The sequence below is a fragment of the Nicotiana attenuata genome, chromosome 7 (genome assembly GCF_001879085.1).
Source record: "Nicotiana attenuata strain UT chromosome 7, NIATTr2, whole genome shotgun sequence".
Classification (NCBI taxonomy): Eukaryota; Viridiplantae; Streptophyta; class Magnoliopsida; order Solanales; family Solanaceae; genus Nicotiana; species Nicotiana attenuata.
Window position 1 is genome coordinate 73,381,879 of NC_031995.1, and position 27,753 is coordinate 73,409,631.

A 27,753-nucleotide genomic window follows, 5' to 3' on the forward strand; every position below is an offset into this window, starting at 1 on the left:
TCTCAGGCCTTCAAGTTTCCAAGGACGATTTAGCCTGAAACTGATGTTAATCGTTTGCTCTCAACAAGAACATTCGATTAACATTAATTTTGGCTTAAATCGGAGCAGCCCGGAGTTTGTCTGAGCCAACCGTCGTCCGCCTAGTCTAGGTATCTCATTTATTTTTTCCTCTATCTATTTCTTTGATTTCTCTTCTTATTTTCCTTTCTTTTCTTCCACCTTTCTTACTCTGTTTCTTTTATTTTCCTTTTCTCTTGACCGAAAAATAAAGAAACTTAGGTAACCATAATCTATGGATTAATAGGATCTTGTAATGCTTAGTCAGTAGTTTTTTTTCTTTAGGTTTCATTTATATTTATTAATTTGGCTTAGCTCGTGTTTAATTAGTTTAGCTCGTAAAATGGTTAGTTTATTACTGTAGTTTCAATTATCGTTGTGCTGTTTTCGAATCATAGTTTAGTATGCCTGCATCGTTTAATTAGTTTAAATCTTTAGTTTGGTTTAATTTCATTTTTATCTGGAGTTTTTTATGAATTTGGTACATTTTAGAGCTTTAGGTTTATTTTCAAGCTTTAAGATGTTCAAACTTTTGGCTCTGTGGTTTTGCTTTTGATTCGTTTGTTGATATTTATTTGTTTGTTTCTGTTTGCCATAGTTTATAAGTCCTTAAGAACTTGTACGGGTTAATTGAAAATTAAGAAACTTAAGGGGTTTATTTGAAGGGTGGGTAAGAATGAAATAGGATAAAACCATGTGGGAAGGTTCTAGAATAGGGGCAACTAGCTCTATTTGGCCAGTACAAAAATGTTAAAACCAGTTAGAAGCTGCCAGTTGTCCCATTTGTGTTAGAAAGATGCTTTTAGGGGTTGTGTGAGGGAATAAATCCCTGATTTCAGTTTTTCCAGCACATGGCATTTAGGCCTATAAAAGTACCCTTTCTTCACTCATTACAGACACGCTGATACAGATTTGAGACCCTAAAAAAACACCTAAAAGTTCTGTACTATTTCATTGAAGAGTTGAATTTTTCTCTGAGTTTTCAAAAAAAAAAAAAAAAATATAACAAGTTCTCTTGGGATTTCTGATTTTTAAAGGCTTAAACATGGTTTAATTTTGGGAGCTGGGCTACTGCTGTCATTTGCTGCTGAGTTCGAGTTTTTCTCTTGTTGTTTTTCTGTTGCTATCAGCTTCCTCACCTCGTTCTTATTTTGTAACCAGGTATCTCTATGAACTTTGAGTGGCAAAGTGAAGCTTAAAACATGTATTAGTCTTTAATGTAATAAAGTTGGATATTCAAATGTTGAAATCCCAGTTTTATCTTCATGTATGCTATTTGCAAATCATCTAGTTCATCATTTTTGTTTTAGTGTTTAATTATTCTAAATCTGATGTGCTAGTATATGACTTAACCATTTGTATGAATATTCAGATTAGTATGGCTGTTCTATGTGTGGATTGACAGTCTCAAAAATGGTTAATAACCTTTTGGTTCATTTGGTCTTTATCTGAGAATGTTAGATATGTATTGGACAGTCCAAAGTAGGCCATGTTTGATTGTTAGGTGTACTCAATTGAAATATTGCTCATTTTAACATTGTTCAAGTGATTGCATGTTTAAGTTGATTTAAGGGTGATACACCTGTGAGGCTGATCACTAGTTGGTCAGTTTCTCTCGGAGGAAGCCCAGCTTAATGAGTCTTGGATACAGAAGTCATAATGATAAATTCCATGGCTGTTACATGAATGAGAGTTCTAATTGTAGAGATCAGCTTTGTAGTATTGAAGGATTTTAGATGTTGGACAATTGCTGAGACTGATAGAATTTTCTTAGATGTAATGGAACTCAATTTTTGGACTTTGATTTTGTTAGAGTAATCTGTTACTAGAATCATCCAATTTTGTAATAGTGTAAATTATTTTAATTGTATGTCTAAGGTTGTATGCATCAAGCTCTGTGGATGAGCCAATTCAATTGGGCCTGTGGGCCGTGATGGCAACATTGGCCTGGTTGATGAGAAAACAAGTCTTGGGCTTTACCAGGAGAGCCCATTCAAGACATGGATGCAGTTAATTAATCCTTTTTTGTTCTTAGTCGCAATCCCCTCCCCATTCATAAACAATTTCAAACTGATGTTCACCCACCCGCTATGTTGGCCCTATATGACTGTATGTTTACGTGACCTAAAATGCTCCTGTATGTTTGATATAGTTCTTTTCCCATCAATTAAATTCGTACTAGCTTTTTATGCTTTTATCGCTGTTACTTACAGTTATTCCCTACAAGTTGAAGTAATTTAGTTCTTGTAACTCTATCTACCCCTGTTAATTAAACCTATGAGCATCTGTAGTCTGCTTTAGGCAACGTAGTTAAATCATCACAACTACGGGTACGGTTCCCGTAGCATGGTTGTGATCCCTAAATTCAATTAGTTTAAGTATGAATACCCGTAATTCACTTTAATTTGAGCACAAATCTTTGAAACAAATCGAGGCGTGCCATTCATAAATGAATCCCAATTTATGGCCCTCATATTAAAACTAGTATGGAAAAACATGGAACATTCGTGACTAATGTAGAAAAATGCTTTGAACTTTCGTAGTTTGCTTTAGGTGCGTTAATTAAATAAAGTATCATAGCTACGGGTACGGTTCCTGTGACGTAGTTGTGATACACAATTTTAAAATCCGGGGGTACATTTATATGACCCGGCCACAATTTAATTTTGTTAATAAAATAAACATGTTGTAGATCGTGGGTACAGTTCCCGTGACATGATTCGCAATGTGTAATCAGATAATTAGCTATATGACAATCGTGGATTATTAAAAGCGGTTTAAAAGGGATAAAATGCACATAGGTTTCAAAAATATTTTATTAATCAGATAATTAGGCCAATAATAATAGTTAAGCGACCGTGCTAAAGCCACGGAACCCGGGAATGCCTAACACCTTCTCCCGGTTAACAAAATTCCTTACCCGGATTTCTGTGATCGTAGACCATAAATATGAGTCAAACTTCCCTGACTCGGGATTCTAAACCGGTGACTTGGGACACCATAAACTATCCCAAGTGGCGACTCTGAATAAATAAATAATCCCGTTTCGATTTTTTCACTTTAATTGGAAAAACTCCCTTATACCCCTTTTGGGGGGTAAAAAGAAGGTGTGACAACCAGAACACCCATTCCGATATGAGTTCAACCATACCAAAGCTATCAAATTCCAATATCGAATCGTCCTTCAAATCCTCATTTTACATTTGGAAAGATTTTTTTAAAACATTTTCCCCAAATATCCAACTTAATTCACCAATTAAATGATGAAGATAATAATGGATTCATGAAACATAATAAGATTCGGGTATAAAACACTTACCCCAATGAATTTCTTGAAAAATCTCCCAAAGTCGAGGTCTACAACTCAAAATATAGTAAAAATGACAAACAATCAAATATAACCTCTCTGCCCAGCACTTTCCGCATTTGCGGACAATAATTGCGCACCTGCGATCTCGCTTTTGCGAGCACAATCTCGCATCTGCGTTCCTCACTCAGCAGCCCATTCTTCGCACATGCGAACTTCCCATCGCATCAGCAATGCCGTAGAAGCGCCAAGTATACCACAAAAGCGAACTTCCAACTGGAGCCTCAAACTCACATCTGCGGTGGACTCACCGCAGATGCGGCCACGCACCTGCGTTCTCTATTTCACAGAAGCGGAACTCCTGCCCAGGTCCAACATCGCAGAAGCGACAACCACTTCGCATAAGCGGCTCCGCACCTCTAATCCAAAATGCGTAGGTGCGATACACCAGGAACAGACCTGCCTTCATCACCAGAAATGATCTAAAACTCGTCTAAAACCCATCCGAGCCACTCGGGACCCCGTACGAATATACCAACAAGTCCTATAAGATAACACGGACCTACTTGAGGCCTCAAATCACATCAAACAACGTCGAAACTACGAATCAAACTTATGAATTTCCAAATCTTCCAACTTCCAAAACTCGTGCCGAAATATATTAAATCAACCCGGAACAACGTCAAATTTTAAATGCAAGTCTCAAATGACATAATGGAGCTAATCCAACTCTCAGAATCGCGATTCGATTCCGATATCAACAAAGTCAACTCCCAGTCGAATCTCTTAACCTTCCAAAACTTCAACTTTCCAACTTTTTGCCAAAATGCTTTAAATTAACCTACGGACCTCCAATACAAATCCGAACGCATGCCTAAGTCTAAAATCACCATACAAAGCTATTGTAGTCATCAAAACGCCATTCCGGATCATCTACATAAAAGTCAAACTCTTACCGCTTATGTTTATAAAACAAGAATCCTTCTCCCAAATTGATCCCGAATCCGAAAACCGCACTTGACCACCCACGCAAGTCATAACACATAATACGAAGTTGCTCGAGACCTTATGCCACCGAACAAAACGCTATTTCTCGAAACGACTGGTAAGGTCGTTACATTCTCCCCCTTATTAAACAAACATTCGTTCTCGAACGAGTTAAGAACCATTTCGAAGTCATCAAATCACTGAGTGGACTTATTATACATACACCCGCGGGTGATCCCACGTCACCCCAATCCACATAGGTCTGTCAACACCAACTCAACTAAAGATTATTTCTCCCACCCACAGTAATAGGCCTTAGAACCAAATTTTTCACCATCCGATTATTTCCAAAAGACCCGATTTCTACATCAACACACGGTACCAACCTCAACCAGGTGCAACAACTTATGCCTACAGCCACAAGGTACAACCACACGATATAACACATCACACATATGCCCAAAACCACTTCTCTTATCACAATACAATCCATAATCAAACCCATCACCAGCAATTAACCTCATATCAGCTAGAACCCTTTCCAAACCTCCACAACACCGACAACGAGGCATGAAACACGAAGATGCCATGACTATCCACTCAAATCAACAAGTCACACCCAACACCACGTGGGCACACACCTCGCAAGTTAAAACCCAATAAGCATAGCACGAATATGACTGAATATACAAGGAAAACATGAAAGAACTATCAAACAAGCCCGACAGGCACCACTCCCTATCAGTACCATACTACGAATCAATTTCACAAGGGAGAATCAAAACACATGAACTAATCACACGGATCTCATCTTGATTTAACTTCCACCGTAGCACATAGCCCGGTTCAACATATCAACCATAGGAAAATGCAAGGGTTCCATCCTCATCTCTGAATCACAAGTAGTTTACACATCATACCAATTGCAACCTTCCTCTAATTCAATTCCACCAACAAAATCACAACATATACTGAACTCCCACACCAGTAGAGCATCCAAACCACAAATCGTAACCAATCATCGGGAAATCACATCAAAACTACCGAAATGAGTAATAAAAGGCCACCTCTAGTCTCATAGCTCTTAATAATGAATAAAAACAAAATGATAGACATGGGCTACCACTATAGAATCTCCCAACAGAGATAAACACATAAGCGGAGTACAAAATCAAGAAGCTCACCCATATGCGAAGTAAAATAGGAGGACTCACCCCGATAAGCAAAACCGAAAGAAAATACGAATGGTGCTCCTTTATAACAAATCGAAACCTCACATGTGCAACATCATCTGGTGCAACGACCTCATCCCTATCGCAGCAAACACATCAATGAGCCGGGACTCCCCCTCTTGGGCGCCCTCTACTTTCCTGACCTGCACCCCAAGCTTGCGGTGCAAGAATATCAGCAACTGGAGCAGAACTCATAGCCTGAATACCCTAATATGACACATCTGTCCGGAGTCTAGGACAATCTCTAACCATGTGGCTGGTATCTCCACACTCAAATAAACCTCTCTACTGACGTGGTCGTGGAAGCTATCCGGCACGGGTACCTTGAGACCCGTGGGTACCTGAAATATCTTGCGAAACCTGAAGTGCAAACTAAACTGGCTGACTTACAATACCTCTACCATGCCGTACCCTGCCCCAAAATAGGGACCAATAGATCCTCCCGGTCTATGAGGCCTCTTGGCCTCCCTGCCCTCTACTCTCCTGACCCCGCATGCCCTCTAATCGGCGAGCAATATTTACTACTTGCTGAAATGGAACATCTGACTCCAACTCCCGAGCCATGCTGAACCGGATATCATGACTGAGCCCCTCAATGAACCTGCAGACTCATCTGACTGTAGAAACCAGAGCGGATGCATGTCTGGACAAATCACTGAATCGAACGGCATACTCTTACAACGACATAGTGCCCTAGCGCAGCTGCTCAAACTCCGCGCGCCACTCTTCCCGAAGGGTCTGGGGAACAAACTCTCTCAAGAACACCTCTGAAAACTGAGTCCATGAAAGTGAAGCTGCATCGGTCAAACTACCCAACTCGTACGGTCGCCACCATTGATATGTCGCTCCCTTAAGCTGGAATGTAGTGATTGCAACCCCACTCGTCTCCATGATACCCATAGTGTAGAGGATACATTAGCACTCCCCTAGGAACCCATGCGCATCCTCTGAAGCCAAACCATTGAAAGTAGGAGGGTAATACTTCTTGAACCTCGCAAGTCTAAGTTGTTCTTCCTCAAATGCTGCTGCCCTAACCACATGCTGAGCTGGGATAACAAGATGTGTCGGCATGACACCTGGGACCTGACCAACGTGGACTCGCTGCTCCGGAGTATTGGTGGCGGGAGTCTGAGCTCCTCCTCCGATCTTTGAAGTAACTAGTACAACCGGAATCAACCCCGCCAGATCCTATGTACGAAGCATGCTCAAAAACTGTGCTAAAGCCTCCTAAAGTCCTGCGGTAACAACAGGCGTCTCTAGTACATGTCCCCCATCAAGAGCTACTAGCGGCTCCTCAACTGCTGCTCTGAAAGGTGCTCTAGCTGTAGTATATGCTCCTCCTCGACCCCGAGCAATACCGACTCTGGGGGCAGCGTCATCAGTAACTACAGCTCGTACCACCTATGAACCTAGAGCTCTGATACCAACTTGTCATGACCCCAAATTCGCTCCGTAAGATGTTGTGATGGCACCTAGTCTTTACGATTAGGTAAGCCTAACACTTACTGAAAATATTGATAGAAATTTACCAACAAAACTGTTAAGCAGAAACCGGATATTTCTAAATGAACCCAACATTTACAACATTAAATAACATCCCAAAATCGGTGGTACAAGTCATAAGCCCTACTGAGTTTTGCTAGAAAATTCCTAAATACAAATGTTCCGAAAGAGAAATAGAATAGTACAAGATGAAATTTCAGAAGGTGACTCCGAGGCCTGCGAACGCGACGGCAGGTTTACCTTGAGTCTCCACAGCAAGCCCGAACAGGTAGCTAGTGAACAACCAACTCCAAAGTACCTGGATCTGCACAAAAATGTGCAGAAGCGTAGCATGAGTACACCACAGCGGTACCCAGGTATCAAGACTAACCTCGATGGAATAGTGACGAGGGACAGTCAAGACACCTACTAGACTAAACAACCTGAACAAGTATGAACGTGAACTAACAGAGAAACAATGTTAATATATAGCTAAGCATGGTAAGGAATACGAAACAATACTTGCAATGACACACTAGTAACAACAGTTTTTAATAGGAAGCAATAAGGTAATAATGATGTAGAGTAAGCTGAACACAATTTAAGTCCGGTGAAAACCAAATAAAGGAAAAACAATTCTAGTGCGGTCCGCAGTCTTGAGAAATTGGTCTTGAACTCTTGAGGCTTCTACGGTCCGCATAAAAGTAGGTGCGGCCGCACTAAGGATTATGCGGTTGCAAAAAAGTGATGCGGTCCGCACTCCTTCACTTTCCAGCTCTCTGAACCTTCAGTCCTATGGTCCGCATAAAAGTGGATGCGGCCGCACTTGATCTTTTGCGGCCGCACAGTTCCAGTGCGGTCCGCACTCCCTGAGCTGGCCAAAACATACTCTCTGAATCTCCTTCTGCGACCGCACTAGAATTGTGCGCTCCGCACTACAATCTCATTAGCCCTATTTTGGTTCTTGTTTACTTTCGACTCCTTTATGAGTTGATTTTTTGCTTCTTTGGCTCGTTTCCCAGTATTCCTGTAATTACGCACGTTTTGTTAGTTTCCGGGAATACCTTGCATTTTTGAGCTAAAACACAAGTAAAAGAGAGCAAATAAGCGGTCAAAATCCCTACTTATCAGGTACTGCCTCGTAGTCTCAAATCGCAAAATGAATCCCAATCTTTCCTTATTTCACCGTGAGAACCTTTATATTTAGTTTTAATTTTTTTTCTTTTGAAATAGCATCCCGTGTTTTAGCCCACCGTATCACACCGCATGACTTCTAGTAGTTCCCCAACTAGCCACGTGTATCATGCCCACCTTATCTCACCACATGCGTTTCAACACCCAAACCTTACACCGCATGCATATCAATAGTAACAACAGCACGACATAAATATCGTACAAACACCCGAACAATCTTCCCAACAATAACACGTGTGCCAAAACATAAATACTCAATAAAATGGCTTTCACAATATGTGCCCATATGCCACAACATTTCCTCAAACAATTTCAATATCACAACCACGCATAGCCCTCGGCTCAACAACACTGAATACAACAACAACAACAACAATAACACGAGGATACGACAAGTAAATCAACTCAGGAACTTCAGAACACAAAGAAACGATAGAACGAGCTCAAAAAGAAAGACACAACAGGAAATAATGGTCTCAACAAGAACAACTTATCAAGGAAGAGATAATGTGTAGCAAAGACTCCACAAAAGGTACAATGCGACGATAAGAGAGATAACATGAATCAATAATTTCAAATAAGGATAAGTCAACAATGAAAAGGGATAACAAAACTTCATTTAAGGTTGAGCAATTACGGAAGAGATACAACAAATTTAATTAAGGATAAGCAATTACGAAAAAGATCATAATAACTTCAATTAAGGATATACAATTACGGAAAAGAAAATAATAACATCAATTAAGGATAAGCAATTACGGAAAGGATAGCATGGCAATAACAGAGGCAAAAACATCAGTTTAAGCACATAAGAGTTTAATCGAAAATAAGGGTAGAACATGAAGCAATTAATTTCAAATCAGACACATAAGGGTGAATTTAGTAAATGGGGGATTTAACATGACAAAACAACTTCATATCTAATGAACATAAGAACCTAAGAGCCCTAAACGGTCAGATTCCCACAAATAAGCACGAGCACATACTCTTCACCTCGCGTACACGACCTTCACATGACACAATTAGCACAAATGACTCAAATCCTAAGGGGTAGTACCCCCACACAAAGTTAGGCAAGATACTTACCTCAAAGAAGCTAGACCGATACTCTAGAATGACCTTCTCGAGTGAAGCAACCTCCAGACTGCTCAAATCTAACCAAAATAACTTTAAATCATAAATAAAACTCATAGGAAACAATTCCGGATGAAGCTTCAATCTTCAATTAAAAGTAAAAAGTCAACCATCGGGCCACCACCTCGGAACCCAATCAATTTCATAAAACCCGAACACCCATTCCAATACAAATTCAACCATATGAAAGTTATCAAATTTCGATATTGAATCGCCCTTCAAAACCTCATTTTACATTTTGAAAGATTTTTTTAAAAAAGTTCCGCCAAATATCCAACTTAATTCACTAATTAAATGATGAAGATAACAATGGATTCATGAAACATAATAAGATTCGGGTAAAGAACACTTACCCCAATGAATTGATTGAAAAATCCATGAAAAATTTCCCAAAGTCGAGGTATACAACTCAAAATATGGTAAAAATGGCAAAACCTCGAATATAACCTCTCTGCCCAGCACTTTCCACATTTGCGGTCAATAATTTCGCACCTGCTTTCTCGCTTTTGCGAGCACAATCTCGCATCTGCGGCCCTCACTCAGCAGCCCATTCTTCGCACCTGCAAGGTTCCTGTCGCATCTGCGATGCCGCAGAAGCGCCAAGTATACCGCAGAATCAGACTTCCAACTGGAGCCTCAAACTTGCATCTGCAGTGGGCTCACCACAAATGCGGCCATGCACCTGCGTTCTCTATTCCGCAGAAGCGGAACTCCTGCCCAAGTCCAACATCACGGAAGCGACAACCACTTTGCAGAAGCGGATCCGTACCTGTGATCCAAAATGCGCAGGTGCGACACACCAGGAACAGACATGCCTTCATGACCAAAAATGATTTGAAACTCGTCCGAAACCCATCCGAGCCACTTGGGACCCCGTCTGAATATACCAAAAGGTCCTATAACATAACACGGACCTACTCGAGGCCTCAAATCATATCAAACAACGTCAAAACTACGAATCGCACCACGAATCAAACTTATGAATATCCAAATCTTCCAACTTCCAAAACTTGTGCCGAAACATATCAAATCAACCCGGAACGATGTCAAATTTTGCATGCAAGTCTCAAATGCCATAACGGAGCTAATCCAACTCTCAGAATCGCAATCGGAGCCCGATACAACAAAGTGAACTCCCAGTCAAACCTCTTTAACCTTCCAAAATTCAACTTTCCAATTTTTCGCCATAATGCTTTAAATTAACCTACGGACCTTCAAATCCAAATCTTGACGCACGACTAAGTCTGAAATCACCATACGAAGCTATTGGAATCATCAAAACATTATTCCGGAGCCATCTACATAAACTCCGGTCAACTCTTACCGCTTAAGCTTCTAAAACAAGAATCATTCTCCCAAATTGATCCTGAATCATCCGAAAATCGAACTTGACCACCCACGCAAGTCATAACACATAATACGAAGCTGCTCGAGACCTTACGCCGCCGAACGGAACGCTAATTCTTAAAACGACCGGTCGGGTCGTTACATTAAGGGAAAGTTAAGAAAAGCATGTCAGTCATCAAATGGTCAAGTCCGCAGAAAATTACTTCACCCGGTCCAGTTTAGTTAAATTTTTGACTGTTTTTACACATATTAAGGAATCAATCTTTTAGCATTAATTAACATTGAAATTGACATATTAACCTTAATTTGCTCATTGAAAATATAACAAATACTTCTAGGCTCATTACTCCAAGAATAGAGGCAAATCTAGAATTTAATGGTTGTGAGTGCCACTAACAGTATACCTACCTGAGCTACAAAGACCGATAGAAAGGGCAGGGCGGCTCGATAAGATTTTGTTACTCCAATTAGTTGATTAAGCCTTCTATTCACAAAATATAGATAATAAGTTTGATTTTGCCTAATTACTTTTTTCTCAAGCTTAATTTAAATTCTATTATGGAAGAAAATTGCAAAAAAAAAATTACTGAAAGAATGTCTCCGATTATAAAATTTTCTTAAAAAGTAACTTAACTACCGCAAATTATTTTTTACTAGATTAATTTACCTTCGACAAAAGGAAAAGAGCAAAAGAAAATACAAAGAGGCAGCAAGCCTAGATATATCCTACAAATTTAACCAGTGGCACCCGCATCACATTTGTGAAAGCACTTTAGCTATATATATGTTTTAGCCTAGATATATCCTTACATATTTAAAATTTTAGCTGAAGCGGGCGAGTTACCACGCCGAACTCTCACCGTAGATCCGCCCCTGTCCAAGGGCAACTTTGCAAAAAGAAATTAATTCCTTTTTGATATTTAAAGAAAATCAAATATTGTGAGCTAAAAAAAAGGTCAAAAAAATCGATTAAAGTGGACGGAGAAAGTACTTTATTATCTTTAAACTTTTTTTTTTTTTTTGGTTTCAATCTTTAAACCTGAGGACGGGTCATTTATAGTGTATTTATTATGTGGAAAAAGAAAGTGATGTAAGAAAAAAGTTGCAGTTATGATCTCCACGTTCTTAGAGGTAACAGCGAAGAAACATCAATAAATTCAAAATATGCAACAAATTTTAGGATCAATGATCGAGAATAGCCGTAATTCAACTGAGACTTAATTAAATTACCAGCCGTAAATCAATTAGGCCTTAATTATATCACTTGCCATAATTCAACTATACTAGTACGTACGTGTATCTATACTAATGTGTTTAAAATTTTAAAACATCACATATATTATTAAAATTGTATCTAGGTATAAAAAAGAGAGTAATGATAAATGTTCCTAAGTTTCTGAAAATAAATGCCAAGCCTATTTAGAATACTCAATAGAGAAAAAGCCTATTTCTTCTTTTCTTACAACTTAGAGTACCTAATCCATGTACTTATATGATTTTATCATAATCTATTTGTCTATTATTCTTGTTCCATGGAAACGAAATTCAATTAAATTGAATATGTTAAAAGTAAAACTTTGATAATCTGGATCTATTTAAAAGAAAAAAGTAGCATCTAACATGCCTTTTTTTGGTCACTGCCTCGTTTGAGTTTTACAGATTTTGTATTTTTTTTTAAAAGGAAACAAAAGAAAAGACAACGTTTGACTGTTCTAAACCAAAAACAATTTGTATTAACAAAAACGATAGATATTTCTAATATATAATAAACCATTGATTAATTAATTCAAAAAGGATTTAAACTTTGGGAAAAGTTTTAATCTTATTCCAATGGTACTTGAAAGATTCCTTCAACTATTGTATACTAGCAAATTCATTTAGTCAAAGGTATTTGATTTAAGTCCTCAGTGTGAAATCGGATTTGATCGACCCTACCAAATACCAAGTAGAAAACCAAAAAATAATTGAGTTGCATAGTTCATTAGATTTATATTCCTTGTGAAAAATAACCTGAGTTACAAACGTAAAAAAATTGTTATGTTGATTGCGCAGAATATTTTATAAGATTATAAATCCTTATGAAAGTTAACTTTAGTTGCAAACGTAAAGAATTTGGTTATATCGATAGCATAAAATATTTTTTGATTAATTAAGTTTTCAAAAAAGATTTAAACTTTGGAAAAAGTTTTAATTTGATTGCATTATACTTGGAAGATTCCTTCAATTATTGTAAATCTAGCAGATTCATCTTAGTCAAAGGTATTTGATTTACGTCCTTAGTGCGAAATCAGATTTAATCGGCCCCAATACAAGTATCAAATACCAAGTAAAAAACCCAAAAAAAAAAAAAAAAGAGTTGCATATTTCATTAGATTTATATTCCTTGCGAAAACTAACTTGAGTTACAAACGTAAAAAAATTGTTATGTTGATTTCGCAGAATATTTTTATAAGATTATAAACCCTTATGAATGTTAACTTTAGTTACAAACGTAAAGAATTTTGTTATATTGATTGCGTAAAATATTTTTACGATCAGACTTCTCTATAACAACATTCTTATAAAACAATCATTCACTCTAATAGCCACGTTTTTCTCTAAACTGATGTTTTATGTTATATTATAATATATTTTCTCTATAACGATACTATACTATAACGTCCAAAAAATATCGAAACAAACGCGAGTGCTATAGAGAAATTTGAAGGTATTAGATTTATAAATCCTTATGGAAGTTATTGTATTTTCTAAACCTAAAAGAGTTAAAAGTGCTCGATAATTTGACCTAAAATATTTAGGCCTTTGTGTTTTATTTATAAATATATACTAATAATTGAATAGTGATGTCTGAAAATTGAAATTGTGTTCTACCTATTGAAAATTCAAAGCCACGCCAATAATTACTCATGAAAAAGATCACTTTGAAGAATCTTTTTTCCTTTATGGAAAACAAAGAATCCCAAACGTTTAAAGAATTAAAGTGCTAAAAAAGTTTGCCTAAAATATTTGGAAAGAATTGACCGTTCAATTTGTTATCATATTTTTTTTAAAAAAAAATGTTACATTACATGACTAAAATAAGGAATAATTTAATAAACCAAAATTTATTTGAATTTGAAGTACTAAATATTAGGATAATGATTAAGTGACTACTTTTAAATATTATAAGTGAAATAATCAAATGACTATTTTGTTTAGTGTCAACTACACTTTTGAAGGATAAAAAAGGCAAATAACATTTCGCTATGGCTTTCGTACTTTTAATATAGTACTAGTCTCTATGTTCGTGTGTTGCACGAGAAATACGTATTGAAAATAATAAACTTCAAATTGCTTACACTGTTGAATATATATACAGTAGGAAGTTTAATAATCAATTCTTTAAACATAAATAATATAATATATAATTCAAATCAAGTTACCAATAACATTTTTGACATAATATAGGAGGAAAAAATAGAAGTAATTAAATATTTTAGAATCACAACGTTATGATTAAAGTTGTAAACTCACTTTTAGATACGATATTATTCACTATTGTTTGTGAAGCATGATTTACTTTAGTTAAGCCATGAGGTATATAAAAATCTAATGTGTTAAGACTTGAGCATTGAACTTTAGTTCATGCCTCCCGTGGCCCTTCTTTTTTCTTTTGCGTTGGACGTTAGTTTGTTTTGTTACGAAACTTAGCTCAAAGTAATAATATAAAACAAGAAGATAGACAACAATTTAGAGAGAAAGAGATGAGAAAATCTATTTCTTCCATGTATTCAAGTGTATACAATGTGATGCCCAAACCCTCTATTTATAGGATGATATAGGTAATACAAAGGGATGCCATAAACATGGTATTAACTATTGAGAACATGGGGAAGATCATGGAGGTGTGGAAGTTACATTCATAATGGTAAGAAGTAGTGGGAGGTTAATGGAGAAGAGTAGTGGGAGTAACTTCTTTAGGAGTTATAGACATCCACTACAAAATAATATTTCATAACACTCCCCCTTGGATGTCTATAGATAATGTGCCTCGTTAAAACCTTACTAAGAAAAAACCCCGTGGGAAAAAATCTTAGTGAAGGAAAAAGAGTATACATATCTTGTAATACGTATTATTTGCTGCCTCATTAAAAACCTTGCCAGAAAAACCCAGTGAGATAAAATCTTAGCTAAGGGAAAAAGAGTACAACACGTATTTGCCTCCCCCTGATGAAAACATCACTTTATTCTTCGGAGACGACGAATTCCAAGCTTGTATAACAACTTCTCTAATATTGAGATCCGCAATGTCTTGTGAAGAAGTTTGTCAAACTATCACTTGAACAAATTTGTTGAAGAACATTGGTGAATGTGCTTTATTTTGTCTCCTTCGATAGTCCTTCTTTCAATTGATATAAGCAAACAACATTATCTTCAGTATTATTGGAATCTTCTCTTCAAAGTCAAGTCACACGCCTGTTGTGTGTTGAGCCCCTTGCTTTATTAGTTGCTTATCTTGGCATGACTTGAATAAGTATCAACAATTAACTGCCTTGTAATATGATAATATGGCAGTACTCTCACATTCAAATAGAATGTTTGAAGAACGAACTTCAGGAAAATGCCTGCATTTGCATAACCAACAAAATCTTGGCAATATTTGTTAGAATAAACAAATCTATATCAAGTATTCCTTTTGAAATATAATACTAATTGTATTCCAATATCTCCACATTGAAATAAAACTATATCTTGCTAGCATATTGTTATACTCATGGTTCTAGCCAGATATATTAGTGCACCAATTGCACTAGACACAAAAATAAATCATGTACGCCATGATCGCTCTAATCTACATAAGGATCTGCCGAAGATTTATATAATAAATTTCTTGGGAACCTTAATATGCTTCAGAACAATTTAAATTATTCAAGAATTTTCATTATATGCATATCAAATGTATTGTCAGGCCAAAATCTGATGACTCCATTCCCCACAGGAGAACATGTCTCCTAATACCAGGATATTTACGAAAATTTTGTGCCACAAGTCATCTTTAAGTCTATCGACTTGATTTTTCATTTCACTTTCAGGTGTGGAGACTATCCGTCCAACTTCACATTTTTCAGGTAAAGTCAATTTCATTGCATATTTTTCATTTGGCCAATCATTTATCTGTCCAAATTCCATGACAGATTTGAGCTCAAGATCCTCGTCAATATTAATAATATTGAGCGCTACATTATATTAACAACATCATCGACGATCATTTTACATCGGTTCCATCATCGCACAATAAAGACATAACTTATCGAGATCTCATTATTTTCAGGTACCTGAGCCTCTCCCATGAGGTCTTATAAAGTGTTATGTCATGGTGCTCTTATAAAGCACTTGCCTCCTTATTATGACCATCTTGAACATATGCTCCTCTCCTTCTTCAAGGAGTTTTATCTTTGGAACCGATTAGTCTATTACGCTTCATGCGTTCCACAGACTATGTCCATCATGGACTTTATTCTATTTGGAACATTAACAGCTGAAATATGACATTTAGCTTTGGGTCATCAAATGCGTCTGACAATATTTTGGAAATGAATTATCACTTGAACTTCAAATTCACATTTTCTTGTACGAGGATCTATGGATACTCATAATAATTTATTCCATGTATTACTTTTTTCAGCTGCCCATTTTCTCCCTCTAATGTTGGGATCACCAACACAATTCCCAACTTTCTTTGGGAACCTATCTTTGTGCAATGTGACAGCACAATTAAATCATATAGCACATCCATATTTCTACATGGGAATATTTGGTTCCTGACCCTAAACCAATTGTGATGGGGAGAATTTATCATACTGTTGGCTAGATGCGTACAAGTGCTGTTATATATTAAATAATATACCTCATACCAAATTTCGATTTGGGAGTTTTATTCTCATAACCAATGGTTTAGTTTAATTGGAGGCATACAATTTCTGCTAAACCAACTTGGATTTAAACCAGCATTATCAAGATAAATTATCATAATATATATTCTGGAACCGTGCTATAATAATTTGAGCAAACAACCTTGCAAAAACCAAAGTGCAAGTTGATAACAAACGCACATGTGACCATACAATAGATGTATCTATTAAAATCATATAATAGTAAACGGTCCACATGGCAGGTGACTGGGTCCATATATATATCACCTTTTATACGTACCAAAAATCAGATAATACAATCTCAACCCCAGCTGGTATAGTAATCAATTTATCATGAGAACAAGTCATACATGAGAATTCTCGAAGAATCTACTTATTCTTCAATTTATGTCAATGTGAATTCTCAATCATTTTTTGCATCATAATTGAACCGGGATGGCCAAGCGGTTATGCTAACTGATATTTGTTTCAGTAAATATTTAATTTACTATGGCATGTAATTTTATCATCATGCTTATACATCTGTAGTACAAATAGAAGAAAAATCAGGTAACCTTCATATTTACCCGGTATATTATAGTAATATGAAGATAATCAATCTTCCTTTCATTTATAGTCTCAATATGCCAACCACTTTGGCTAATACATTTGAAACTCAAAAAATTTCTTTTGAGACTTACTACCACCAATGCCATAAATAATTTTATTTATTCGGGTAGTAACAAATTCGCTCTTTTGGAGCTCTCAATAATTTTGCACTACAAGATCTTTTATACCACCATCCAAGTGGTGAATCTTTCTTCCACAGAGAAAATTATCTTATCATAATAATTGTCTTGGTCAAAATCATCATAAGCAAAATCTTTTCTTGCTTTAATTTTGCCTTTAATAACTTTTTATAAGGCGTGACAAAATATTTTCGGCTTACCACATGTACACGACCAATGACATATTCGTGTAACCACATAGTAATGTTTATGATCTTTCTTTCTCTCAAACTTCCCGTAGAGGTGAGTTATAGTATTTATTCAATCATGCATTGTACGTCTTTATTCATTACTTTTAGCACATATTGCCACATTCATCTTCATGAATGGGTCTGCATTCTCAATGCTTATCACAAGTCACATTCTCTTCAAGGAATGGATCATAATTAGCGACGTGCTTTGTTATTTTTCCACACCAATTTGATGGTAAACATTGCCTTCACATTTTGAAGGACTATTTTGAGAACCCTCATTGTTCTCATTTTACAATTACCATAATGATGACTATTATTATTTGATCTTTGGAACGCCCAGGTTTATTGGTCAACAACTTGTCTTCATTTAGACTTATTATGCGCCGCTATCACATTCTCTTCAAGAATGGAGCAAATCAAGTGGGACATTTCATGCCTTTTCATGAAAGATACATTATTTTTCTTTCATTATATAATCAATATGGTGCATTAGGGCTCAAACCCAATGCCTTACCCATATAAAGGCATGTTAGACAATAATGAGTTGGGACTCGAAGTCAACTCTTATCATTATGGTGCACCAGGACTCGAACCCGATGTCTTACTCCCATGGTGCGGTGGAACTTAAAACCTACCGTCTTATCCTTAACCTTCGGCATAATAGGCCATAATGCATCACCCTTGAGCCTTTAATCACGGAGAGCCTTAAATAACATTTCCATCAATTGCCAAAAAAAAATGACTGCTCATGGACATGTATAATACACATGCAAATCAAAAGATTGGCTGCAATAGTACAGAAACTTAAGTCAACATTCATATTACAATCATCTAATGTGAAAAAGAAAAAATGTAAGATCCCACTTGGCAGAAGAAATATCATGGGAAAATAAATAATTTTGAGATTAGTAAAGCTGAAATATGAATGAACTAGAAGGATGTAAACATTTCTTTTATTAGCAGCCATTCCAGTGGCTTCCATCAATTGTCAGACTTCTATTTTTGTTTTGTTTGATAGCCACTAATTGTGGTATAAGGATAGTGCACAATATATGCATTTACGGAGGTGTACAAAAATGAGAGCATATTTAGTTGGAGATTCGTGCTGATAACGTATTATGAAACTTAGCTCAAAGTAATAATATAAAACAAGAAGATAGACAACAATGTAGAGAGAAAGAGATGAGAAAATCTATTTCTTCCATGTATTCAAGTGTATACAATGTGATGCCCAAACCCTCTATTTATAGGATGATATAGGTAATACAAAGGGATGCAATAACATGGTATTAACTATTGAGAACATGAGGAAGATCATGGAGGTGTGAGAGTTACATCCATAATGGTAAGAAGTAGTGGGAGGTTAATGGAGAAGAGTAGTGGGAGTAACTTCTTTAGGAGTTATAGACATCCACTACAAAATAATATTTCATAACATGTTTCAATTTTTATATATTTTTATGTCAAGATTTTTTAGATTTCTTAGCCGCACATTCAATTGTTTTAATATAGGAGAAATCATATTGTACAAAAGTTAATTATGACTATGAAATATTTTGTGCATTCAAATATTATAAAACGCGCACCGAAATAATAAACTTTCTATTACGATAAGTATTTAAAGTCTTGTCACTGAATATTGTTTGACCAAAAAGGGTTGAGCTTTTTTTAAACCATTTAATGAGAAAATAGAGAGTGAATCTTAGTTAAACATAATAAATTCTGGATCTAAAATTGGGATATGTCGGTGAGCTGAGACCGTGTTCAAGAACAGTAAATGTCAAGTATATGACCAATGATTGTCAATGAATATAGTAATAGATGCATGCAATGAATGTAGATAATGACAATAAATGTAATAAGAAGGGATTTATCACCCCCAAATGTTCGGTGACTTGGACGATTTTCTTCCCTGAAAACAACGTGGGGTGATAGGAAATGAAGATGTTTAAGGAATCTTTGGATATTGTGAATGAACAACGTAAATCGAACAATGTAATCAGTGAACAAGCTTTGGTATATTTTTACATTCCTATGCCACATAGGAAACCTTATTACCCTCAATATTTAAGGTTTGACTTAATTACACTTAGTATATCAAATTACCATTTTTATACCATAATTAATTAAGGGTATAATTAATTGTATATTTTTACTCCTTAATTAAAGGAATTTGCACGTTTCTCTCTCCTAACCCCTCAGTCCCACCCATGTTTTACCCATACCCACGTTCTTTTGACCATTTTCCATCTTCTGAAACTAAATTCTCCCTCTAAATTCACAGAAAATTGAAGAAACCCTTCAACAAAGTTGGTTTTCCATTTTACTCCAGTTGAAGTTCATCAATGAAAAACAACAAAGTTCATCAAAATTGAAGTCAAATCTTCAAAGTTCATACACACATTTACCTTCAGCTTCAAATTTTCTCAATGAAGAAGAACAAACCTTCAAAGAGACAAGAGAGCAGCAATTCCACCATTGACAGCCATTAAAAAGCTTTGAAGCTTTGAATTCAAATTTGGGTTTTCAAAAATCATTATTTATTTTGATTGGGTGTTGTTGAAAATAATTGGGAATATGTTTTGGAGTTTATATCTCAATTTTGAGGGGTTTTGGTGAAGATTAGACTTGGTTTTGACTGAAATTCAGATTGAAACTCGAAGAAGAAGAAGAAGAAGAAGACATATTACAGAAATTATAGATAAGTTGTAGATAAATTGCAGATAAATTGTAGACTGTTTTTTGCAGAAGATTTTGTTGAAGTTTTAGTCGTTTTGGATTTGTGAAAACAGAAAACAATGCATCTACAATCAGAATACAAATAATCTACAATTTATCTACAAAATATCTGCAAACTGGATACATTGAATTTTAATATTCCAATCCCCATTTCAATTGTAGCATGGCATTTTCGACATAATTGCGTTTTTTGCAGAAGATTTGTAGAAGTTTTAGTCGTTTTTGATTTGTGAAAACAGAAAACAAAGCACCTACAATTAGAATACAAATAATCTACAATTTATCTACAAAATATCTACAAACTGGGTACATTGAATTTTTATATCCCAATTCCAATCCAATTGTAGCATAATTGTAATTTTTGACATAATTACGTTTTTTCAGAAGATTTGTAGAAGTTTTAGCCGTTTTTTATTTGTGAAAACAGAAAATAAAGCATCTACAATCAGAATACAAATAATCTACAATTTGTCTACAATTTATCTATAATTTATCTACAATTTCTGCAATATGTCTTCTTTTTCTTCTTCTTCTTCTTCGAGTTTCAATCTGAATTTCAGTCAAAACCAAGTCTAATCTTCACCAAAACCCCTCAAAATTGAGATATAAACTCCAAACCATATTCCCGATTATTTTCAACAACACCCAATCCAAACAAATAATGATTTTTGGAAACCCAAATTTGAATCAAAGCTTTCAAGCTTTTTAATGGCTGGAAAATATCTGGAAGAATATTTACTTCCATAATTGTAGCGCGCCTAAATAGGAATATCCGGAAGAATATGATTTGATCTGATTTACGCCAAATCTTTTTAGAATATTCTGTTCCTCAATTTTAGCTCGACAAATTAGGAAGATTCAGCTACTATTAATTAGTAGTTAATGATTGGTATAATAACTTTAGAAAAAATGTGGACAGGGCGGGTAAATTAGAAACTATGTACATTTTTGGTAATAAGGTTTCATATATGGTATAGGAAAGAAAAAATCTCTATTCTCTTTTGTCAACCCTTTACAATGTTCTCTTATCAAAAAGTGAAGATCCACCTTTGTTCTTTTTCTCTTTCTATTTATAGGGGATGCCCCTGAAAAATCCTAAAAAGGTACAACTGAAAGAATATTCAATGGAATATTCCTTCTTTCTATTCTAACTTATCCTACTGTTACTTTCATACGCCCGTTGCTTGACCTCGGCGCTCGTCTATCTTAAGACGACTCCTCGCCCTTGTGTCGTGGTCGGTCCAATCCTCGACCATGTCCATTTGCAACTATTAAGTCTAATCCAAATTTTGACCAATACAAATATATATGAAGTTCAACAATCCTTAAAAAAAAAGAATAATAAATGTTATTGAAACCAACTTATTAATAAGTTTTGATACAGTCTAAAGATAAAAGGAAACTGGGCATTTTGAGAATTATGTTAAAAGATTAAAATCACCTCGAGAATACAACAAACACTTATGGAGAAGGTATATATTCAAAATTTGCGATCACGCCACATAATAAATTAATTTTGATAACCTGAGGCGTAAACATTGCTAGTTGTGGTATTTTTTATACTTGGTTCTGTAGTGAAGGATTAAAATAAATCTAATATTTGACTTGTTTTGGTTCCAGTCCATAATTAACTTCCCGATTGTATAATCTTTATAGTACAGAACTACAGATAATGAATATAGAATTTGATTTCCATTAGAGTAAAGAATGGAAGACTACGTTTTCTTTACGAAGTGGATTCTAAGAATGATATTTTGACTTGGACTCTATAATATTTGAACTGCTTTTACGTTTTTAGGCATTAAGGTTTAAGATAAAATTTAATTATGGAAGGGCATAATAGGCGGTTAATATTTTAAGGATATTTTTGTCGTTTAACAATTAGCATAGAATATTCGTACTTTTATAATAACTAGTCTCTATACTTGTGCGTTGCACGAATATCTTGTGTCAGATATTACAAACACGTACTATAAATAATTGTTAAATTTAGAATATGAGTTGCTTAAAATAGAGTTTTATATATATGTAACGCAAACCAAATCGTAATAGCGTTGTGATAATCAAATAACAGAATGGAACTAAACAATTTAGAATTACACAATGATACAAATAAATTTATAAATATGTTAAAGAATGAAAATAATATTTAATATTAGTTTTTATGCAGGTTATTTTTCGTAATGAAAAGTATAGTAAGTTTATCCAAATTCATAAATATTTTCAGTTTTACCAATTTATAGTTGTATTAAAAGTTCTAGGTATTGATAGAGTAGGAATTTGGTGTCGATATATGTGGAGTTCTAATCTAGAAAGAATTTCATTCTTGGATAATATATTTGGAATATTACAATTACATCCACCCCTAACTCGAATTTTTAAGGGTATAAAAGTCTATTAAAGTTTCGAGGATATTTTAGTCATCCAACATTTAGCAAAAATTATTCGTGTTTTTATAGTAATATAAATAGATAGATAAATATAGATATAGATATAAATAGATAGATAGATAGATATAGTTATAAATATAAATACAAGGAGGCTTTTGAGTTATTTACTATTTTTTGTGGAACATAGTGATAGTTGAGTGATTTTAGTGTCATTGAAAGAAACAAAAATAATTTTTATAGGCACTCAAAACTTGAGTGTCTATTCAAGGAATTAATTCATAACTTTATGATCATGCATGATGCTATAAAGGCTTGTATTAATATAGACGGATATGTTATCAGCAATTCACTTACGAAGAAGGCGCACTGAGTTGTAGATACTTTTTACTCGCTTTTTTTTCTTAAAATGGTGGAGAAAAAAAGACTTCATTCAATCATTCCAATAAACGGGGTTGTCAGAATTTAAATTCAAAAAAATCGTGGAAACTCATTGTTAACGATGCGTTTTTAAGCTTTTCTGAAATGTAAAACGTCTAACGGTCCGTTAAGTTTTTGCAAGAAAATAGCGTACCGCGTACTGCACTCCGTTTTACAAACTTGTACTATTTGTTTACTAAACCATATTTCCATAATTATTTACTTTTATTAATCTTCCTATATTCTATTTACATCTTCTATACTTTTATTTAAACTAGTCTTTGAGTGTAGTGATCCAGCCGGTCGTTTTGAGCAATTGCGTCTGGTTCGGTAGTTTGAGGTTATGAGTATCTTCACACAGTGTATTATGACTTGCGTGCATGCTTGACTTTGGTTTTTGAGTGATTCTAGAATTGATTTTGAAGGAGGACTCCCACTTGAGAAGCTTGAAGTTGAAAGAGTTGATCAAGTTTGACTTTTGAATATTTGACCTCGGATCGGAGTTTTGATGGTTCCGGTAGGTCCGGATGGTGATTTTAGGCTTGGACGTATGCCCGGATTCATGGTGTAATGATCCGACGGGTCGTTAACAACAGCATAAGGTCTCGAGCAGCTTCGTATTTTGTGTTATGACTTGCGTGTATGGCCGAGTTCAGTTTTCGAATGATTCAGGATCAATTTGGAAGATGGATTCTTGTTTTAGAAGCTTAGGCGGTAAGAGTTGACCGGAGTTTTAACTTTTGTGTAGACGACTCCGAAATAGCATTTTGGTTATTCCAATAGTCTCTTGTGGTGATTTTGGACTTAGTCGTGTGTCCGGATTTGGATTTGGAGGTCCGTAGGGTAGTTTGAAGCATTTCGGCGAAAATTGGAAAGTTGAAGTTTTGGAAGGTTGAGAAGTTTGACCGAGAGTTGACTTTATTGATATCGGGGTCGGAATGCGATTTTGAGAGTTGGATTAGCTCCGTTATGTCATTTGGGACTTGCATGCTAAATTCGACATCACATTTGATATGTTTTGGCACGAGTTTTGGAAGTTGGAAGATTTGAAGATTCACAAGTTTGATTCGTGGTGCGATTTGTAGTTTCGACATTGTTTGATGTGATTTGAGGCTTCGAGTAGGTCCGCGTTATATTATGGAGCTAGTTGGTATGTCCGGACGGGGTCTCGAGGGTCTCGGGTGTGTTTTGGATGGGGTACGGGCGATTTGTCCATGGTGTTGGACTGTTGATTTGCTGGTATTTGGTGTTCTTCACCGCATTCCCGATGAAACAGCCACGTTCGCATAGTGTAATTTGGAGGCAGGCAGAAAATGTTCTTCGCGTTCGCAGCTACACGTTCGTTGTCGTGAAAGTGCGAGTTCTGCCTCATCGCGTTCGCGTTCGTTGTTTTGCGAACGCATAGTGGGCGGCCAGGCTGGGAAGGCCATGAGAGTTAGCCTTCGCGTTCACGGAGAGCCATTTGCGTTTGCGTAGCTTTAGATCCTTAGTGCAACGTGTTCGCACCTCCTTATTCGCGTTCGCGTAGCATAATTTTTAGCAGGTGATATTTTGATTCTTCGTGATCGCATACATATCTTTGCGATCGCGATTCATGTTACCTGGGAAGCAGAATATATTTTTCCAAAATCAAGGGTTTGTCCATTTCAACCATATCTTGAGTTGTAGACCTCGGTTTGAGCGATTTTTCGTGGGGTTTTCAAGCAAATCATTGGGGTAAGTGTTCTTCACCAGAATTTATTATATTCGATGATCCCATCTTTATTTTTATCTTATAATTAGTGTTCTGAGTTGAGGAAAATGGAATTTTTGAAGAAATATTTCAAAATGTAAAATGATAATTTGAAGGACGAATTGATATCATAATTTGATAATTTTGGTATGGGTATTCAGGTTTTGTGAATTTTATCGGGTTACGATGTGCGGGCCCGGGGTTTGACTTTTGGGTTGATTTTTTAGTTTTTGGTAAAGATTGAAGCTTTATTATCTGAAATTGTTTCCTATGAGTTTCATTTATGCTTTGAAGTTATTTTGGCTAGATTTGAGGCGTCTGGAGGTTGTTTCACTTGAGAAGGTCATTTAGAGTAACGGTCTAGCTTCTTTGAGGTAAGTATCTTATCTAACTTTGTGTGGGGGAACTACCCCTTAGGATTCGAGTTATTTGTGCTAATTGTGTCATGTGAAGGCCGTGTACGCGAGGTGACGAGTACGTGCTCGGACTTATTTGTGGAAATTTTACTGTGTAGGGCTCTTTTGTTTTTATGTTCCTTAGATATGAATTGTTTTGTCATGTTAAATCCCCATTTACTAGTTTCACCTTCACGTGTCTTAATTGGAATTAATTGCTTTATGTTCCACCCTTATTGTCGATTAAATTTTTATGTGCCTTAACTGAAGTTGTTGCCTTTTTTGTTGCCATGCTATTCTTCCCTAATTGCTTATCCTTAATTGTAGTGATTATTATCTTTTCCATAGTTATTTATCCTTAATTGAGTTTGTTGTATCTCCTCTGTAATTGCTCAACCTAAAACAAAGTTTTGTTCCCTTATCATTGTTGACTTATCCTTATTTGGAATTATTGAATTCGTGTTATCTCTCTTATTGTCGAATTGTACTTTTGTAGAATCATTGCTACATATTATCTCTTCCTTGTTAAGCTATTCTTGTTGAGACTATTATTTCCCTATTGTGTCCTTCTTTGTGAGCTCGATCTTTCATTTTCTTTGTATTTTGATGTTACTGAGTTGGTTTACTTGCCGTATTCTCGTATTATTGTTGATGTTGTTGTTGTATGGTGTTGTTGAGCCGAGGGCAATGTGTGTTTGTGATATTGAAACTGTTTTAAGGAAATATTGTGGTATTTCATTTGTGATATTGGGCACATATTGTGAAAGTCATTTGTTTGAGTTGTTATGTTTTGGCATACGTATTTTGTTAAGAGAATTGTTATGTTGTTTGCACGAGGTTTCTGCCGTGCGGTTGTTATTGTGTTGGCACGAGGTTTCTACCGCGCGGTTATTATTGTGTTGGCACGAGGTTTCTGCCGTGCGGTTGTTATTGTGTTTGCACGAGATTTTGCCGTGCGGTTGTTATTGTGTTGCACGAGGCATCTGTCGTGCTGATGTTATTAATACGCATGCGGTGGTATAAGGTCTGGGTGTTGAAACGCATGCGGTGAGATAAGGCGGACTTGAAACGCGTGGCTAGTAGGGGAACTACTAGAAGCCATGCGGTGTGATAAGGTGGGCTAAAACGCGGGATGCTATTTCGGGAAAATGATTTCAAAACTAAATATAAAGGCTCCCGCGGTGATATAAGGAAAGTTGTGATTCATTTTACTATTTGAGACTACGAGGTAGTACCTCGGGAGGGCTCTGTTGTCATTTCCCCTTTTCTCTGCACTTGTCTTTGATTGTTGTTTTTCTCATCATACTACTAATTGTTTTCCTCCGTGTTACTCTATTTGCTCAGTTCTATGTAGCTAATCTTGTTATGCTGGTCATTGCTTCAAACTTCATTGCTGCTTTTATTACATTGTACATTTCATAGTGGTCGTTTCTTATGTGTCATTCATTGTCTATTCTCTTCTTTGTTGACTAGAATTGTGGTAGAATACTTGCACAAGCATACACATAGATAGATGACTCATATCGGTTTTAAAGAGGACTCCTGACGTCATTAACCATTATACATACTCTTGTGTGCTTGCCTTCTGAGTGAGGAATGTTCTATTGGCCCGTGAGTAGTCCGTGTGATTATGAGTTGTAATGTGGGTACAAGATGCCAAATGATCAGGGTTTAAGAATTGGGACCCGTAAGCTATGATTATGAGGTCCGGTACCGCGTGGAAATGCTTGAACAAAGTCTGGTGTGATAGCGCTTGTTCTTAGTGAGTTGTTGATGGTTTTCCTTTATTGGTTTCAACGGACTTAGACCGTGTTCAACTTACTCTACAGTATTATCACCTGAGCGCTTCCTGTTAAATAGTGATGTTATTATTGTATCATTGTAAGTATCGTTTTGAGTTCCTTATCCTGCTTAGCTTTATATTGATATTGTTTCATCTGTTAGTTCACCTTCACACTTGTTCAGGTTGTTTAGTCCAATAGGTGTCTTCACTTTCCCTCGTCACTACTCCACTGAGGTTAGTCTTGATACTTACTAGGTACCGCTGTGGTGTACTCATACTATATTTTTGCACAGTTTTGTGCAGATCCAGGTGCCGCGGTTGTTGTTGATTATTAGCTGGCTGGTCGTGCTGTGGAGACTCAAGGTAAACCTGCCGTCGCATTTGTAGGACTCAGAGTCACCCTCTGATTTTGTATTTGTACTTTTTAATTTCCATTCCGGATAGTTTTACTTAGGGATTCTCCTAGTAAACTCAGTAGAGCTTATGACTTGTACTACTGGTTTTGGGAATTGTAGTTTGCATAAGATTTTTATCTCGTATTTTTTATTTGATAGTTGAATTCTTCTATTTATTTAGTAAGTATTAGGCTTACCTAGTCTTAGAGACTAGGTGCTGTAATGACATCCTACGGAGGGAAATTGGGACCGTGGCAAATCGGTATCAGAGCTCTAGGTTCGTAGGTGT